This window comes from Chiloscyllium plagiosum, unplaced genomic scaffold (genome assembly GCF_037043375.1).
Source record: "Chiloscyllium plagiosum isolate Xiang-an unplaced genomic scaffold, Cpla_swu_hap1 HiC_scaffold_24, whole genome shotgun sequence".
NCBI classification, from domain to species: Eukaryota; Metazoa; Chordata; class Chondrichthyes; order Orectolobiformes; family Hemiscylliidae; genus Chiloscyllium; species Chiloscyllium plagiosum.
Window position 1 is genome coordinate 33,883,471 of NW_028270162.1, and position 18,637 is coordinate 33,902,107.

The 18,637-nt window shown below is 43.6% G+C and overlaps 1 pseudogene; it reads right to left on the bottom strand.

The window, feature by feature from the left end:
- Nucleotides 1-3,831: 3,831 nt before the first annotated feature.
- LOC148145390 (glycophorin-C pseudogene) lies at nt 3,832-6,026 on the bottom strand (annotated as a pseudogene).
- Between the last annotated feature and the right edge of the window lie 12,611 nt (nt 6,027-18,637).

Genomic DNA, 18,637 nt, shown 5'->3' on the forward strand with positions numbered 1-18,637 from the left:
ACCACAAGGGGCAGCACAGGCAAGTTCCATGTGGTCTCCAACCAAAACCTACACATGCAGGAGTTCAACAGGAGATGCTGGGTACCCATCAGGACAGAGAACCTGAAGAATACATCACATGGGATATTGAGATTGGTTCAAGCAGATATTGAACCAGGGATCGGAAGCTCTCCATTTGTCCTTGGGTGTCATTGGAGAAGCGTATTATCTCTTGAACCTTTGATATTTACAAAGTACTTTCTACTCAGAAAATGCATGAAACTTTAGCCAAGAAATGCTGTTGAGCACATTTCTAGGTGCAGGATGAGAGGTGGAGTCGAAGCACAAGGTACCTGGTGCAGTCCTTCTCCCTGAATGTCCGAAGGAGCCCTGATTTAGGGCATTTTCCAAGAAGGGAGCAGATTACAGCTGCGATGTCACTGAACATTGAGCTGGATACTGCATCAATAACAGTAATCCTCAGCCAAGCGAAGACATTTTGGGTGGGTTGGAGTATGGTAACTGTTGGGTTGGTAGAGGGGAGGTCGGGGTTTGAAGCATGAGTGTTTCAGTTACTATAGCGAGGACAGGCATGGAGCAGTCACACCCTCAGGAGGTGGAGGGGGTAAGATCAATGGTCAGGTTTAGGGAATCAGAAGTGAGGAGCAGAAAGGTGAGAGGCAGACAGTCATCTCCATTATTTCAATGGTAGATCTGGAGGACTACCGCATGTCCTTTTAGTTCCACGCTTGGGTAAAGGATGTCAGTCTCTCTGCCAATGATGTGTTATGTTTTGTTATACAGGTTCAGTATGTGGTAGCGCTGGGTATTTGGCAATTGAGTAACCTCTTTGCATGAGCAAATGCAATCTTTGAATGTCCTCAGGGATGAAGGGCCCCACACCAGCGTAACTGCAGAGCTCAAATAGTGGGTGGTCCACCTGCACTTTTAATTGTGCCTTCACTTCTCGCATGTCATATTGGTGGCTTTAAAATGGCTGAAAAGCAGTCAATGCAGGGCCAAATTCTGAAGCCTTGGTATACTGGTGTGAGTGACTGCAGCAAAAGAAAACATTCGGATTCTGATATATTGAGGCATGTGTCAACGTGCAATTGAAATGTGATTTGTTCTGAGGAAAGTGTAATTGTTCATTTAGAAGCACTTTCCACAGTGATTCTAGCTGACACTCTTGTGAAGCCTGTCATTCTGTATGAAAGCACGGTTCAATAAATATGAGGGAAAATTGCTGATTAATGTTTTATTGCAGCAGAAGTGAATATATCCAGACATTGAGAGAATATGAAAAGAGATGGGTTGAATTGGATAACAATACACAGACAACTGATATTTTCTTATGTAATTTACCCTAGAAGTAAATATTGTCAGAGGCATAAAAATATAGGAATAGTTCATTCAGCCCTCAAGCCTGATCCCCATTCAATTGGATCACGCCTGTTCCACATCTCAACATCAATTACCCACCTTTGATTCATATCCATTGAGAGTATTAATTAGACACAGTTATTAATTCTCAGTCTTGAAGATTTCACTGACCCAATGCCCACTGCATTTCAAAAGAGGGGAAGGGTGCTGTGTGGCTCAAGGGAGTAGATTCTTTCGTTTCCACTGTCCTTTGCGTGAACATTCCTTCCTGATTTAAATCCTCAATGTTCCTGCGTTTAACATTATACTCACTAAGAGTCATTCCCTCTTCTTTGCTGCTGACCACTCTACCCCCTATCACATACCTCTGGCCTGGGATCCACTTATGATCCTCAGCTGGATGTAGTACCAGCAGCAGCCACCATCCCCCTAATGACACTGTTGTTCTTTTCAGTTGGCCAGCAACTTTCAGTTATAGAGATGTACAGCATGGAAACAGACCCTTCAGTCCAACTCATCCATGCCAACCAGATATCCTAACGTAATCTAGTCCCATTTTCCAGCACTTGGCCCATATCCCTCTAAACCCTTCCTATTCATGTACCCATTCAGATGCCTTTCAAATGTTGCAATTGTACCAGCCTCCATCACTTCCTCTGGCAGCTCATTCCATACACGTGCTACCCTTTGCGTATAAAAGTTGCCCTTTAGGTCTCTTTTATATCTTTCTCATCTCATCCTAAACCTATGTCCTCTAGGTCTGGATTCTCCTGCTCCAGGGAAAAGACCTTGCCTATTTATCCAACCATGCCTGTCATGATTTTGTAAATCTCTATAAGGTAAACCCTCAGCCTCTGATGCTCCAGAGAAAACAGCCCCAGCATATTCAACCTCTCCCCATCACTCAAATCCTCCAACCCTGGCAACATCTTTGTAAATGTTTTCTGATACCTTTCAAGTTTCACAACATCCTTCTGATAGGAAGGAGACCAGAATTGCACGCAATATTCCAAAAAGGAGGGACTTCTATCCCTGGGGTACTTGATCTTGGGGAAAGGCTGCCACTCTCAGGCTCACTCCATTGTCCACTTGAAAGGTGCTTAATTTGGCAGAGCTCCAGGAGTCAAACATACTAAACTCAACAGAAAAGAGGTTTAAGTAGGGGAGGGCAGCTCAAGGAGATCACAAATCACTGTTTGAATCCTCAGTGGAACAAATCTATCTGCAAAAAGAATTTCAGGCTGGACTGATGAAGGGCTTATGCCCGAAACATTTATTCTCTTGCTCCTCGGATGCTGCCTGACCTGCTGTGCTTTTCTAGCACCACACTTTGGACTGGAAGGGAGGTAATCTGAACATGGTATAATGAGCCAGCAAGCAATACCGTACTTGATTGGTTTTAGAGTATTAGTTGTAAGGAATGGGCTTTAGGACCCTGGAGCAATCTTGCAATGATATTACAGAGCCGTTCCTCACTGGGCATAAATAGCACAATGTGGGGGCAGAGCTAATCACGTTTGAAGCTCAATGGAAATTGGATAGAGTTCAGGGAATAGTCTCTTAACAAATAACAGTAAGATTGGAGGTGGGTATTTGACAGATTACCATATACAGTAAAATCTAATGCTAATTTGCAACATACAGACATCCAACAAAACCCAAATCTGGAGACAGTTCTTGCCCTTTTCTTCCCCCCAATCAGTCTGACTTGAATCCAAGCTCCTGATTATGGATATAAAACCATGCAAAAGAAGAGTAACAAGTAGTAAGAACCCAGGACCCCTCCAACAGCCTAGTTGGTCACTTTCCAACGTTCTTTTTGAAAAGATGGTGGGAACAAGAGCTTGAATATGGTTAAAGCAGTGGTAGATAGATTATTGTTAATTAAAGGGGTGGAAGGTCATTAGGTAAACGGGAATGTAGATTTGAGATTGCAATCAGATCAGCCATGGTCTTATTAAATGGTGGAGCAGGCTTGAATTGCCTATTCCTGCTCCTTGTTCATATGATAGTATGAACTGATGAAGCATCTGAAGATTGCTACCCTGATATCAGGAGAGCAGGGAAGAGTATGCGAGAGCAGAGTAGAAAGAGGCCTGGAATACAACAGGAGTGAAACACTACACTGGAGAGCTGTACTCAATAATATTCAGAAATAGTCTTACATTTCTAAAGAGAGTGAGAGAGTCACAGTCTAGGATAAAAATGAACCAGGGATTCAGTGACAACCTGCTAAAACAGCATAGCCTCCAAAAGTACAAATGTAGATACGTAAAACCCTAGAAACCAACAGATTACAGAATCCATGGAGGGCAAATAGCCCAGAGCATGGTAGCTGTGGTATGTGTTCCTTTCAGCTCATACTGGTTTAGTATGAATGAGAAGAACTATCTTTCTGGTCTAACTAGAATAGCCTTTTTGAGGAAAGAACATAAATTTTATTAGTTCTCAAATAAAAACTAAAGACTGTGGGTGATGCAAATCTGAAAGAAACTTTCATAGAACACTTTTCTTCAAGATGAATCATACGGGACTCAAACTTTTAACTGTGTATCTCCTTCTATGGATGCTGCCAGTCCTGGTAAGTTTCTCCAGGACTTTCAGTGCTTCTTTGAAATTTGTTGGTGGTTCTTACAGTGCTCAATCAGGTCACAACCCTTTCAGACCCATATACACCACCTGGTCCTCCCTCTGCCAAAATCGCTTTTCGCTCATATTATTATTGTTGTGCATACTCGTTTATATATTTATATTTACTCTAACCCTATCTCCCTTGCAAGTCTTTGACAGAATGTTAGTTTGTTCAGTAGAAGGTAGTTGACTTGAACTGTCTACTTGATGGTCTCAAATCTGTTTTGTTTAGTTTCTGCCATGAATTTACAGAGCTCAGCAATATTTTCTACTGGCATTTCCTTGACCTTTTGTTGCTTAACCTCTTCAACCTTTGAAGAAGATTGAGATTAACACATACCCTTTTACTCAAGAGTGAAGACTTCATGTAGGTTTTCTAGTATTTGATGTTCCCTGTGTTACAGAGTCGCTTGTAGCATACCTTTAATATCAATGTTTGGGCTCCTTCCTATCAGAAGGATGTTGTGAAACTTGATAGAGTTCAGAAATGATTTACAATGCTTTTTCAATGCCTTGTTTGATAAAAATTGCAATGTGCGCAGTGACCTTTCAATGACCTCTGTTCAAGGAGTAGTGATTTCCAGAATATTGAAATACAAAATACTTTTCACAATCCTTAAATGCTTGAGTCCTTCAATCAAAATTAAATCTGAAATAATACTACCCAGTTTACAAGAGAATCCCAAGAATTGCTTTCCCCACAATGTCCAGTCCTGTGTTCTGTTTGGTGCATCCCTGATGATAAATTTTCTGATGCCACAGCTTCCTAATGTGGGGAGATATTATGGGCTGAGCCTTAGCCAAAGTAAGTGTCTAACCTTTCAACTTTCACAGAGGGTTTCTTTCCATCAGGCCTAGCAAGTCTTTTTTGTCAAATTAGATTACTTACAGTGTGGAAACAGGCCCTTCGGCCCAACAAGTCCACACCGACTTGCCGAAGCGCACCCACCAATACCCATTCCCTTACATTTACCCCTGCAACTAACACTACAGGCAATTTCGCATGGCCAATTCACCTAACCTGCACATTTTTTGGACTGTGGGAGGAAACTGGAGCATCCGGACGAAACCCAGGCAGACACGGGGAGAATGTGCAAACTCCACACGGTCAGTCGCCTGAGGCGGGAATTGAATCCGGGTCTCTGGCGCTGTGAGGCAGCAGTGATAACCACTGTGCCACCGTGCCGCCCACAGTGGCTTTGTACATAGATATTTTGGCTTGTTTCCAAGAGCAGGTTGTTAAATGTAATGGTTTACACGAGCACAATATTCGTATGCTGGCACTTTAACAGTACTTTAGAAATACAATATAGGAAAATAATACCGATGTTTCAAGTTGCTTTTTCTGAGAATGTGCTGCCTTACTAGTAAATAAAGCAGCAATTTGTGACTTTCTCCCAGAATGGTGGTGAGGAGATAAAAATTTGTTTGACCACTTGTTATTTTTTGCCTCACTGGGATTGATCTGAACAAAAAGTCCTGGTTGTAGTGTTAACGATTGCCCGATAATGAACAGGAACACCAGTCATCAGATGAAGTACTCCTTCTTGCTTTCGTCCACTGCATTTTGGAAGTTGGGGTCATTTTTCAAAGCATTCTCCACAAATTCTGTTCCTTTGGCCTCGTTGATATGATATGTGCCTTTGTGCCTGTAGAGGTAACAGATCAAAACCACAAGGAGGCAGATAACCACAAATATCACTGCAGCTATGACACCTCCAACAAGCGCAGAATCCATTCCACCTTTACTGACAGGTGTATGTCCTGCTTTAGAAGGCTCTGGAGGTGGGGGAGCATTCATCCTTCTCACGCAGATTGGTCTCAGTAAAACGTTGCGCAGTACTGGAGTGAAATATCACTGTCAATCAGGCGATCAAATTAAAGCTGGTGGAGGGAAGAGGCTGGTGAATGCATTCAGGTCCTCCAGGTTTGAATTGTGTAAGATACTGCCACAAAACCTCTGGTTCCTTCCCTCTGGAGGAGGGCTCCAAGTCATTCTTGTTCTGTGAATTGTTCCTGAAAGAGGCTCAGCTTTCTACCGGATAGAAAGCTGTCTTTGAACCTTACTGCAGGCTCCTCTGAGCTCAGAGACTGGGAGGGCCTGGGTTCTGTCACTTAAGAGTTCCTGTTGCACTATTTGCTGTGAGTTTTCGAGACTGGGGCCAACTGTTGATTCAACTCCTCCCACACAAAACGAGAACAGCTGCTTTCTGATCCCTGGGGCTGTTTGGTGACAAGAGGGCAATTTATATTTGGTAGGAGCTCTGAGCTCTTTCTGTACAGCTTGGCCTTACTGAAGAGCTGCACGGTTAATGTAGAGGCATCACTCCTGTTATCCCATTTAAACTGACTTAGAAACGAGGTCAGTGTTGCAGTATGGCCTTCCAAATCCAAAGTTAAAAATCACACAAATCTTAACAAAACCATCTCAATTACCAGCTACCCCATGACTATGGCACCCCACTTGTCTGATTCCATCCCCATTCTACCATTCACCATAGGGAACAACATGCCATGGTCAAGATATCCCAGAATGGACCAGCCTTCCTGGTGTAGCACCATCTTTAAAAGGCTGTTGTGCACGTAGACAAGCACCGTCAGTTTCCCTACACAGGGCCTGGCATTTATCCCCATCAGGGCAGATAGGGGAAAATTGCTAACGCTTTTTTGGGCAGGAACCAGGAGGTGCTCGTAGATGGGGTATTGTAGAGGCAGACATCCATTTATCCCAAGACCAGCAATGGTGGCCACCATGTCAATCTTGTCCAAGGTTGTCTCCGGAGTCAGTGCAGTCTCTGCTGTCTGGAGGGATCCCAGCAATGTAGGAAGAAGATCAATGACCTTCTTCATTCTGTCAATGCAAGTGCCATCATCTTCTCTCCAATACAACACACTGACTCTGCACCTACCTGCCTTCTCGGCTCAGATTCTACCACTCTCACGACTGCAACGTCTGTTCTCACTTGCTGTCACCCACCCGAACCCTGGACATCACAAATCCATCATGTCCTCTGTGCTGTCTACTCACATGCTTGGGGTACCTCCTACCTTCAACAAATGTCACATTGTGCCACCAAATTTCATCTGCCTTAATACCTGCCTCTCAGTCTCTTATCCCAGGGGGAAGCACCCTCATTAGGATTCTGACTCTGACCATCCTGAGTGACTGAGCACATCCAAGCCTCTTATAGAGTCTTACAAAATATAATCCGATCCTTCGGTCCTACCAGTTCATGCCGAATATGATTCCAAACTAAACTAGCCCCACCTGCCTGCTCTTGGCCTATATCCGCCGAACCTTTTCTATTCATTTACTTATCCATCTTAACTGATGTCAGAGGATTCCCTTGACTTACTAGGCCAGGAGCTTGTGACTGAAGGCCCTCACTTCAACTTCACTGTTGACAACCACAACAAGCTTTCCGGATTTGTTCCTGTACTAAACAGGAAGGCAAGACAACAGTGGGCAGCACAGTGGCTCAGTGGTTAGCACTGCTACCTCACAGTGTCAGGGACCTGGGTTCAATTCCTGTCTTGGGTAACTGTCTGTGTGGAGTTTGCACATTCTCCCTGTGTCTGCGTGGGTTTCCTCCGGGTGCTCCGGTTTCCTCCCACAGTCCAAAGATGTGCAGGTTAGGTGAATTGGCCATGCTAAATTGGCCGTAGTGTTAGGTGAAGGGGTAAATGTAGGGGAATGGGTCTGGGTGGGTTGCTCTTCAGAGGGTCAGTGTGGATTGTTGGGCCGAAGGGCCTGTTTCCACACAGTAGGGAATCTAATATCTAATCTAGTACTGTGAGCCTGGTGTCTGTGGGCTGAGGGGCAAAGTGCAAACAGGCAAGACAAGGCAGGGATGCTGTGAGCGACCATGTAGGTGCTAAGTGAGTGAGTGAGTGAGTGCCAAGAGTGCAGGTTAACAACCAGAGTGCAGCTTGGTCCAGTCCATGAGCTGGCATGTATGTCCCTGAGTGCACATTATCCTTGCTGCAGCATTACAATGAGAGCTAGTTTTGCTCCCTGGGATGCAGCATTAAAGTGCTGAAGTTTATTGTAATTGAATCAGAGACATGCCATGAGAGGTCTTAGAGGCTGGCACATGCCAGTTGTAAATATCAATGGGAATGAGGTGTGTGTGGCTGGTGCCCATGGTGTCTACCCTGAGATGTTGGGGCCTGGTGTACAACATGGAGATCCTTTGGAGAAAATGGTGAGCTGAATTCACCAAGTACTCGCTCTGACTTCCATTTTAAGAATCCTCAATGCCCAGTTTGCTTGCAGATATTACAATAGAAAGCAAGCATATTAATGAGGTAAGATGTGCAGTTAATAAGATCATTAACAAGCAGTAATCCCCCTGAATATGTAACTCACTGCTGCCTGGATCTTAGTTAAAAGATGCAGCAGGTTTTTCCTGAGGTTGAGCAAGGCCTTACTGGACTTGTTGCGTGATTCTGTCACAGGTTTCGCTATGGCTGACATCGCTCAGGCTTCTGTATGATTGTGGCCATAATCTTTTGATTTTTCTATCATGGTTGTTCTCCTGGATATCACTATTGGAGGGCTTTCCCCCCCAACTTTCCTGTTGGAATGGAGAGTTTTCTCCACTTCATGGCTGGAATGGAGAAATTCTGAAAACATTGCTGTGTTGGACCAGAATAGCACACATTTTTAAATTGTCTAACACTTAACTGCTTTGAGTGCTTTAGCAATTTTCTGTGCTCACTCCCAGAGGAAATGAACTTAATCTCATGGCCCTCTTAGCTTCAGTTCCAGTCATTAGGGGACCTGCACATTATGGGGGTGATGCTCAATCAAAGCTACAATGTGTTTTTTTTTAACATTACTGACATTATAGCTTGAATTTTTGCACTATTTTAGGCTCCCCTTGGATACAATAGATTTTTGGCTAAACTCACACACTCTAACTCCTCTGGCTCAACTTGGACTTTTGACCTTTTCCACAGACTCATGTTAGAGCCTGTACACTTTCCTTGGAGATGTGGATTTTATCTGTTCCTGTGATTCTTCTGTTCGGTCTGAAGTGATTTCTGTATCATCCTCTGAAGTATTCTTTTGGAATGTGTTTTAGCCATGGGATACACAATTGACAATTTTTTTAAACCTCAGAACTAGTAAAATTCCTGAAAGAACAAGATTTAACTGAAAACTGAAAACTTCATTAACAATCACTCGGGAGGGATGTGACTATGGTGACCGTAGAGAATCCGTAAGAGACCGAGTGTGTAAGATTTATTTCAATCCAAATAAGGCAGGACTTTCCAGAAACTCATTCAAACAGTGCGTGAAGCAGAGGTACAGGTGCAACAGAGATCAATCCTAAGGGAAGAAGATCAAACAAGGCACAGGAGATCTCTGGAACTGATTTGTTTTAAGTCTAAAGGTGCAGACCCACCATGATTATCCAATGCAGCAAGTAGGACAGACACCAGATACTAAATGTGTGCTCCATGCGTGGTGATTGCACATACCCCACATCCACAAACACTGGCATCTGACTCCTGCCAGCCCCTCTGAGGCATGGTGCCACCAGATTGCACCAGATCGTTAGAACAGCATTATCCAGAACATTTGCAAAACCAATTTTAATTTGTGTTGTTGTCTGAGTGTGAATCCATTAACCATATTGCCCAAATCACAACACGGTCTAAAGTCACTTACAGTCTATCAGCAAACATGCTTTACAATAAAGAGGCGATATCTAGATCTGAGGTTCATGTGAACTTTCTTCCCCCCTTATACAAAAACGTCTCTGACTTATCCTACTTTATGACTTATTTCATCCAGTGTATAAGGCATGTAATGAGCAAAAATAAACAATGCTGCAGAAAACAGTGACAATGAGGGTGATGGCAATATCTGCACTTATTATCCTGTACAGAAGCTTGAGAGTCAGCATTTCAGATATTGACCTTGAAATGCCTATTTTTACACCTATGAGTAATACTCTTGTTTTGAACCGATTTCTTTGCAAACCAAGATTGAATGTCAAGGAGTCACATTTTTAAGGCTGGACATTATATATAGTACCTGAACCTTTGGTAATAAATTCTCTGTTCTATGCCTGGGCTGAAGTATTCTTCCTAAACTAGTTGCGTAACTGATATATCACCAGGAAATAGTGTTTTTACGTATTGAAACTAATATAAAACCTTGACACTCAATCAGCTATGGAAACTGACACCATATTTGTTTTGTCTACTGCAAAACAAGTAAATATTTGTACCTAGTTTGGTGTGGTGAGAGTGACTATCCTTGTCATCAAGACAGCATTTATCTGAATGTGGCAGGAAAGAGGCAGAGTAAATTTGAAATCAGGGGAAATCTCTCCATTGGTTAGAATTATAACTAGCAGATAGGAAGCTGCTTGTGGCTGTTGGAAGCTAATAATCTCAGCCCCAGATCATCTCTGCAGGAATTCACCTTCAATTGATAACATTTCCCTGGAAAGTTGGAAATGGGATGTTCAGTGATGATTGCAGTGTTCAGTTCCATTTGCAAACCCTCAGATTGAATGAATGTGGCAAGCTCTGGAAAACATGTAGGTGTGGGTTAGCAGGTAGGAAGTAAAATTCACTCCATGCAAGTGCCAGGAAATGTTTGTCTCTATAATTGAGTGTCTAACAAAATTCACTCTCATTCCGTAATCAGACCTCTCATAATCAGAGGGGTTATCATTGACCAGAAGCTTAATTAGATATGCCACATGAAAAGTGTGGCTGTATTAACAGATCAGACACTGAGAATTCTTTGGTGAGTAATTACAAGTCTCAGTCAGCATTGTGATTTATCCATTTAAAACCTTAGCCATTTGCCATATTTCTAAAGCCCCAGATTTGCAGAGGTGACTAAAATGCGATTTAGTTGACCCGTGGCACATGATTTAGTCTGGCATTCCAGCAGGCTGCATTAGATTTTGAATAGATTGTTGGTACACTAGTAGATTTTTCAGAGAGTGTTCCCCTAAACGGTAATTTGTAGGAAGTGTAAAACTTGGTAATGCAGCAGCTTTCATAAGGTAATGCTTATCAAAGAGGAACCGTGTATGGCAGATCAAAGGGCTAAATGTGCAAACGAATCAGTAGAGATGAAGATATCACTATCAGCAATATTTTGATTAAGTTAAAAATCACACAACACCAGGTTATTGTCCAACAGGTTTATTTGGAAGCACTAGCTTTCGAAGCACTGCTCCTTCATCAGGTGGTTGTGGAGCAGAATCATAAGACACAGACTTTGTAGCAGGGTGGCTATATTGTGAAACCAGTCTCCTCTAACATATCCAGATAGATGCGGAAGACTCTGGAAAGTGAGTAGTGACAGGGGTGAGGATGAAACAGCTCACATGTTATTGAAACTGTACTTATTACCTTTTCATGAACTCCCTTTGCTGATGTAAAATGATGGGAACCTGCAAGGAACTCCCACTCTCACCATGTTGATTTAGATGTTCGTAACATCCAAGAATATTGAAGGCAGAAACTGTCAAATACACAACCAATAACTATAGTTTCCAATCATTTATTCTGAAATGGATAGTCAGCCCTGCCATGCATCCCCGATATGGCACTAACGTAAAATAGTCCTATCTGGTACTGACTAACTTCTAATACTAGAGGAGAAAATGAGGTCTGCAGATGCTGGAGATCAGAGCTGAAAATGTGTTGCTGGAGAAGCGCAGCAGGTCAGGCAGCATCCAGGGAACAGGAGAATCGACGTTTCGGGCATAAGCCCTTCTTCAGGAATCAGGGCTTATGCCCTGAAGAAGGGCTTATGCCTGAAATGTCGATTCTCTTGTTCCCTGGATGCTGCCTGACCTGCTGCGCTTCTCCAGCAACACATTTTCAGCTAACTTCTAATACTATAAAGTCAAAAGTAATTTCTAGCAATTTGATACAAATGAGTAGCTAGCTAGGCTGTCTCAGAGGGCATTTAAGAGTTAGACTCTTTGCTGTCAATCTGGAGGTATAATGCAGGACAGAAGAGGTAAAGATGATAGATTTTCTTCCCCGAAAGAACCAGGTGGATCAATACAACAATTGACTGTTTCCATTGTCACCAAATGACTAGCTTTTAATCTCACACCATAAGAACTGAACTCAAATTTCCTGTAGTAGGATTTGAAGCCATAACCCCACAACATTAGCACAGGCCTCTGGACTATTCGTCCAGTGACATTGCCACCTACACAACCACCTCACCACAGACTCCTGCATCCAATGTTTTTTTTTAAAATGCATGCATAGAGGAGATGATGAGCTGCGTTTTATCGCAAATGTCAGCCCGAGATTTTGTATATGTGCAGTGGAAGCAATATTCTATACTCCTCAGGCAGGAGTCAGCCCAAGGGAGAGAAAGCACACAAATGTTGCCCAGTCTTTATTCTATAAACAGAATATTAATAGTGACTGTTATGGCACAAGTCTTTCAGGGGTACCTCAGCTAGCACTTTCTAAAAAAATGACAAATTGCTCATACCTTCTCATCATAAAACTGGATCCATCACTTATTAGAAGAATCCAACTGTGCTAAAGTGAGTGAAGAGTCTGTAAATTTTCTATCTGTGGAAACACTGTGCATTTGCACAGGGTGATCAATATTACACTCTTAAGCTTTTCTCTGAAATCTTCACCATTAATTAGATCTTTGGCTCAAAATGATTAATTTCTGTTAGCAGAACAGCAGCTTGTGATGCTCTTGGTTGCCTGATTCACAAAGCTATTCCAGCTTCTGAAAGGACTATGTACATATATATAATCCAGGAAGGGGAGAAAGCAGAGGCTTCTGACAGAAGGTTAAGTGATGCTCAGTCTGAAGAAGCACATTTTCAAACATAGAAGTGCGATACATCAACAGCTGACAAAGCCTGACATGAAGCTAAATGTGCTGCTAAGCTCAATGAGGTCTCACTTCAAGTCGATCAATACTCACGAAGAAAAGCACACACACAAAACTTCCAGAGTTAAAACAAAACTTCGAAGTCTTGGTTTCAACTGAAGTATTAAAAATAGTTCAAGCTATATATAAGAATGACCGTAACCTCTGTCAGACTACAACATCTCACTATCACACTTTCTTGAAGTCATAGAGACAAATTGAAACGGAATAGATTGTTGGTACACCAGTAGATTTTCCAGAGAGTTTTCCCCTATATGGTAATTTGGGGGAAGTGTAAAACTTGGTAATGCAGCAACTTTCATAAGGTAATGCTTATCGAAGAGGAACTGTGTACTGGCAGACCAAAGGGCTAAACATGCAAATGAATTGGTAGCGATGAAAGTATCAATATCAGGAAGATTTTGATGACTTTCTCCAGAGGTGTATCAAGAAAAGGACACTAACCAGGTTAAGTGGCATAGTTCAGACTATTGAGAGTACCAATAGGACACCTGGCCCATTTTGATGACGCTGCCTCAGTCACCCACTCTGAGCTGATACTACCTAGAGTAGCTCACAAAGAAGCCTAGCTGACTTTAGGCTCAGCCTACAGCAGGATTGGGGAACCATGTGCCTGAGCAAGTTATTGGAACTGACAAACCCGCAATCCTGATCGACTTCATACTATGATTATAAAAGTAATGGCTAGGTAGAGGGATGAAGCATTAGGTTTAGTTTTCCAAAATTCTCTACATTCAGGAAGTTCTATTTAGTGAAAAATAGTGAATGTAAATTCTTCATTCAAAGAGGGAGGGAGACAGAAAGCAGAAAACTATGGATTAGTGAGTGTAATAGAGAAGATGCTGAGGGCTGTTATTAAAGACATTATAGCAGGACATCTTGAAAGGCTCAACTTAACCAAGCAGAGTCAGCATGTGAAAGGAAATCAAGTTCTTTCTATTTTTTGGAGCTAACCGAAGTATGCTGTGCATAAAGGGAAAAGCAATGAATGTATTGTCTTTTCATTTCCAGAATGTATTTAATAAGGTGCTACATCAAAGCTCATAGTGTAGGGATTGGCATGTTTGGAAGAGTGTGGTGCTGGAAAAGCACAGCAGGTCAGGCAGCATCCGAGGAGCAGGAGAATCGATGATTCCAGCAAATGCTCTTCATCAGGAAATAAGTTGTGAAGAGGCTTTAAGGAGGTTTGCAAAGGGGTATAGATAAGTTGACTGGGGAATGATCTGATAGACAACAATGTGGGAAAATGTGAATTTGCCCATTTTGCCCAGTTTAAGTACATTTTCTAAATGGTGAGGTATTGCAGGACTTGGAGATGTGGATGGATCTGGATGTTAGATTAGATTAGATTAGATTACAGTGTGGAAACAGGCCCTTCGGCCCAACAAGTCCACACCGACCCGCCGAAGCGAAACCCACCCATACCCCTACATTTACCCCTTACCTAACACTACGGGCAATTTTTAGTATGGCCAATTCACCTGACCCTGCACATCTTTGGACTGTGGGAGGAAACCGGAGCACCCGGAGGAAACCCACGCAGACACGGGGAGAACGTGCAAACTCCACACAGTCAGTCGCCTGAGGCAGGAATTGAACCCGGGTCTCTGGCGCTGTGAGGCAGCAGTGCTAACCACTGTGCCACCGTGCCGCCCATAACTTAAGACAAAGGTAGAGATTATTTTCTCACAGAGGATGGTGGGTCCTTGAAATTTTCTGCCTCAAAAGGTGATGGAAGAATAGACTGGATATTTTTATGAGATACAAAGATGGAGACTCGATAAGCAAGGGAGTGAAAGTTTGTCCGTGGTAGGTGGGCATGTGGAGTAATCAGATCAGCCATTGAATAGCAAAGCAAACTCAAGGGGCTAAGAAGCCGAGACCTGCTCCTAACTCTCAGACAGTGTGGTATCAGTCAAGGTCAGTCTTTTCCTTTTATTTCTGGTGCTCATGTGGCCAGGACATAGTACAACCAGTGGAGTCCTTAGCTAGAAACCAGGGTCCTCAGTATGTTGGTTTTATGACATACACACTGAACGAGCCTGGAAAAGGGAGGTGCTTTGACCAGCTGCCATTAGATCTCTTTTCATGATGTTACTGGATGGATCAAGAGCTGTAATGAATGCTTACATTTATTGCTGCAATTTTCAGGGTGATACTACCTTGTTTTCATCTAGTGTAGGCAATGGGCTGAATTTTACCAAATTTTGTCAAAGTATCATTTTCATCCAGTTTCATGGAGGGTCTCTCTATGTGAGGACCAGTGAGCTTTCTCTCATTATCCATTTAAGCCTGTCTTATCAACTAGGACTACACACCATGACATCCTCATCATTCAATACTAGCTCAGTTCCCCCACTCACTGTGTCTGCAAACACTCACTTACTATTCAGATATCCCAACATCTCTGGCACTGATCCTATACTGATTGGTCTTTGCGTTGTCGGTTAAAGGCTGGTAGTTCAGAGATGCCCAGCAGGATTTTACACACTGTGGGCATTGCAGATAAAGTCACATCAGTGCCCCACTTTGCCACCAGGGACCTTGACATCCTGGTAGATGAGGACCAGAGAAAGTCATGCCACCAGGTCTTGCCAGCCTTTGCCAGAGTTGCCACCCAGATCAGTGAGATATCCACAATCTGGAGGAATGCCCAGAATTTGAATGATCTTCTCTACTAGGGTAAGGATCACCATCTTCTCTCTACTATGTCACACTCACTCTCTCTCTAATACCGCACCCATCTTCCATCAAGGCCCATGGTCTACCACTCTCACTGTCGCATGCAACATCTTCCCCCACTTACACTCTCCCACCCCAACACCTCCACACTGCTAACTCTGCATGCCCTCTGCGCTGCTTACTCGTTCATTCAGAAACCTCAGCACATTTCTCTCACCAGAACCACCACCAGCTACTGCATCAACCATTTTCAGATCACTCAATTCTGCTCCCTTTCTCTCTGTCTGGGGTAAGACCTGTAACAAGGTTGGGAGGGCCAGGATGGGTGGTCAGGTGCCAGACGTTCAGTTCCTCACCCACTGGAGTGAGTGGGTCTTGTTGCACGCTGGCAAAGACCAGGACTATCCAGTGGAGATGCAGAAACCTCTGTCTCAGTAACTGAGTAAGAAACATTGTTCATTGTTGTGATGCTGTCCATTACCTCCACTGTGAATTTAGTGTTAATATGCCACAACATTTACCCCTTGATTGTGACATTTTCTCTTTTGTCTCCTTCAATTACCAGGTGTGGTCAAGAGGGAAGATGTGCCCTCCTCTTTGGAAGAGAGTACACATCCCCCAGAGGATGGACTGCCAAAACTGCCTCCTGCCCCTTCCACCAATTCACCTTGTTGTTACATTTCCAGAGGCCCAGAAGGCTGAGGTGTTAAACAACAGCAGGTGTTTTTTTTGGTGTCTGCAGAGTGAAAAATCTCCCCAAGTTAGACTGAGCAGTTTCCTCCGTAATGGCCAATGATGGCATCCTAATGTCATGTGACCAGATTCTTAAAGTAACAGTCTGCTATAGTTACCAAATACTTAACAGTTATTTTTTAGATCACAGCCAGAATGATCTGCTGGTGAGTACATCACTATTGCCTCTCTGAAGCTCTCAGGCACATACTTAGCCCTGGACTTGGCACCATGGTTTCACTAATAACCTCACAGATGTGCATGAGCAGACACAAGAGCAGGAGGCAGCTCTGTCAGGGGCACTACACAAATATCTCAACGATTGAGTTCCCTAACCTCCTTCCTCCAGCAGTGGCCTTTTAACTTGTTCTTGATTTTTAGTGGATGTCTATGGCCAAGCCCCTTTGAGTGATTTAAGTGAAATGCTACAAATGATGTGTGATCAGACCCTTGTCTGACATTTGTACAGCTCCCTGTGTTCCCAAGACTCTCTGGATTGGGTGCCCCGATCCCCCAGAGTGAAAGGTATGGAACCCCTCACTTCCTGACTGTACACAAAACGTGTCCAAGTCCCTGGACTGATATCAGAGGCTGTCCTTGATTTACAGGGCCTGGACCCTCTGATTGAAGAGTACCTCCCTTAATCTGATTGAGGGCTTCTCCCCTTAGACTTGAAGCCTTGGCCTTTTGCTGCTGATACATAGTGCTGATGTGATAATGATGTAGCCCACAGTCATACAGCAAGGTGTCTATCCCCTTGATGGATCACAGCTGAGTAGCATGTCAAGCTGCCTTCTGCCTTGTGCCTTCTGCAAACTGTGAACCATACAGCAATTATGGGAGCATTTCAGATCTGAATGGGATGGAATGGGAGAGAATTGCTAAGTGAATGAGCACTAAGAGACCAAGTGAGCAGCCCTGAGATGCAGCCTGATCCAATCCATAATCCATGTCCCTTTCTGCGAAGTCTTTGTTGCACCATTTCAATGAAAGATGCTTGTGTTCTCCAAAATGCAGCCTAGCAGTGTAGATGTACACAGTAAGTGGATCCAGGATGTGCCATGATGGTGCATGTGTTGGGTGGTAGCATCCGTGGATGTGAGGTGCACATAGTTGCTGCTCATGGAACATAGAACATAGAACATAGAAGAATACAGCACAGTACAGGCCCTTCGGCCCTCGATGTTGCGCCGATCCAAGCCCACCTAACCTACACTAGCCCACTATCCTCCATATGCCTATCCAATGCCTGCTTAAATGCCCATAATGAGGGAGAGTCCACCACTGCTACTGGTAGGGCATTCCATGAACTCACGACTCGCTGAGTAAAGAACCTACCCCTAACATCTGTCCTATACCTACCCCCCCTAATTTAAAGCTATGCCCCCTTGTAATAGCTGGAGAATATCTTGAGGTGATTGTGCCGGTTCTAGTTGCGGTCCGGAGGAGCAAACGTTGAGTTGAAGTTGCCAGGCAACCGCTCTGACCTAATGCCAGGAATTCTTGGTGTCCATTATCTATCCAGCGGGTGTTGTAATGGGAACCTGTATAATAACAAGGAGGGATTAAGTAATGATAAGTATGATAATGAGCAATCTATATTGTTAACTGACTTCTTGCCTCTAACTAGCGAAAATCTCAACTCGACATTGGAACTTTGTTAGAAAAGTGCAACTTGTTGCTTCCAATGTCAAAAAAGCCCCTGCTCAAGTTCTCATGTAATTCGTCCAAGTTTCTCACCATGGCCACATTGTACAGGGGGGCCTGGGAAGATTGTGCTCCAAGAAGCCATCCCCTTTGAAGCAAAAAAACAAATTGGCACCCACTGCAGAGGGGTGTGATCAAGTTAGAGGATCTTCTCATTGGTTGGCTGCTGGGCCTGGCCAGGCTGGCAATAAACAGGTCCAGGCCATGGAAGGAGTCATTTCCACCAGCTGCCTGCCCCTCTCATCTGCGGCTATGGTTTGAGCCTGGGTGACCTTAGAATGGGACCCTGTGGTGTACACCAACACTCGCGATGCCTTTAGGGAGAGATTAGCATTGTTGGGGTGGGGGAGGGGAGTGGAGTGCTTTATTTCCCCTACCCTACCCCCTCACTTTCTTTTTTCACATAAGCATTGCCCTTATGGTGCTTTGCTTGCTACTGGCTCACTGGCCACATGGGGGTTTTCCTGGCGATGGAAATATTGGAAGAAAAAGAAAAGAAATTGATGAATTCAGATTAGCTAACTTGCAACGATGAAAGATTGAAATGAAAGTAGTCACTTTGCTCAAAAAATATTGCTAACAAAATTGGTAGAAATTTCCTCAGAGCTA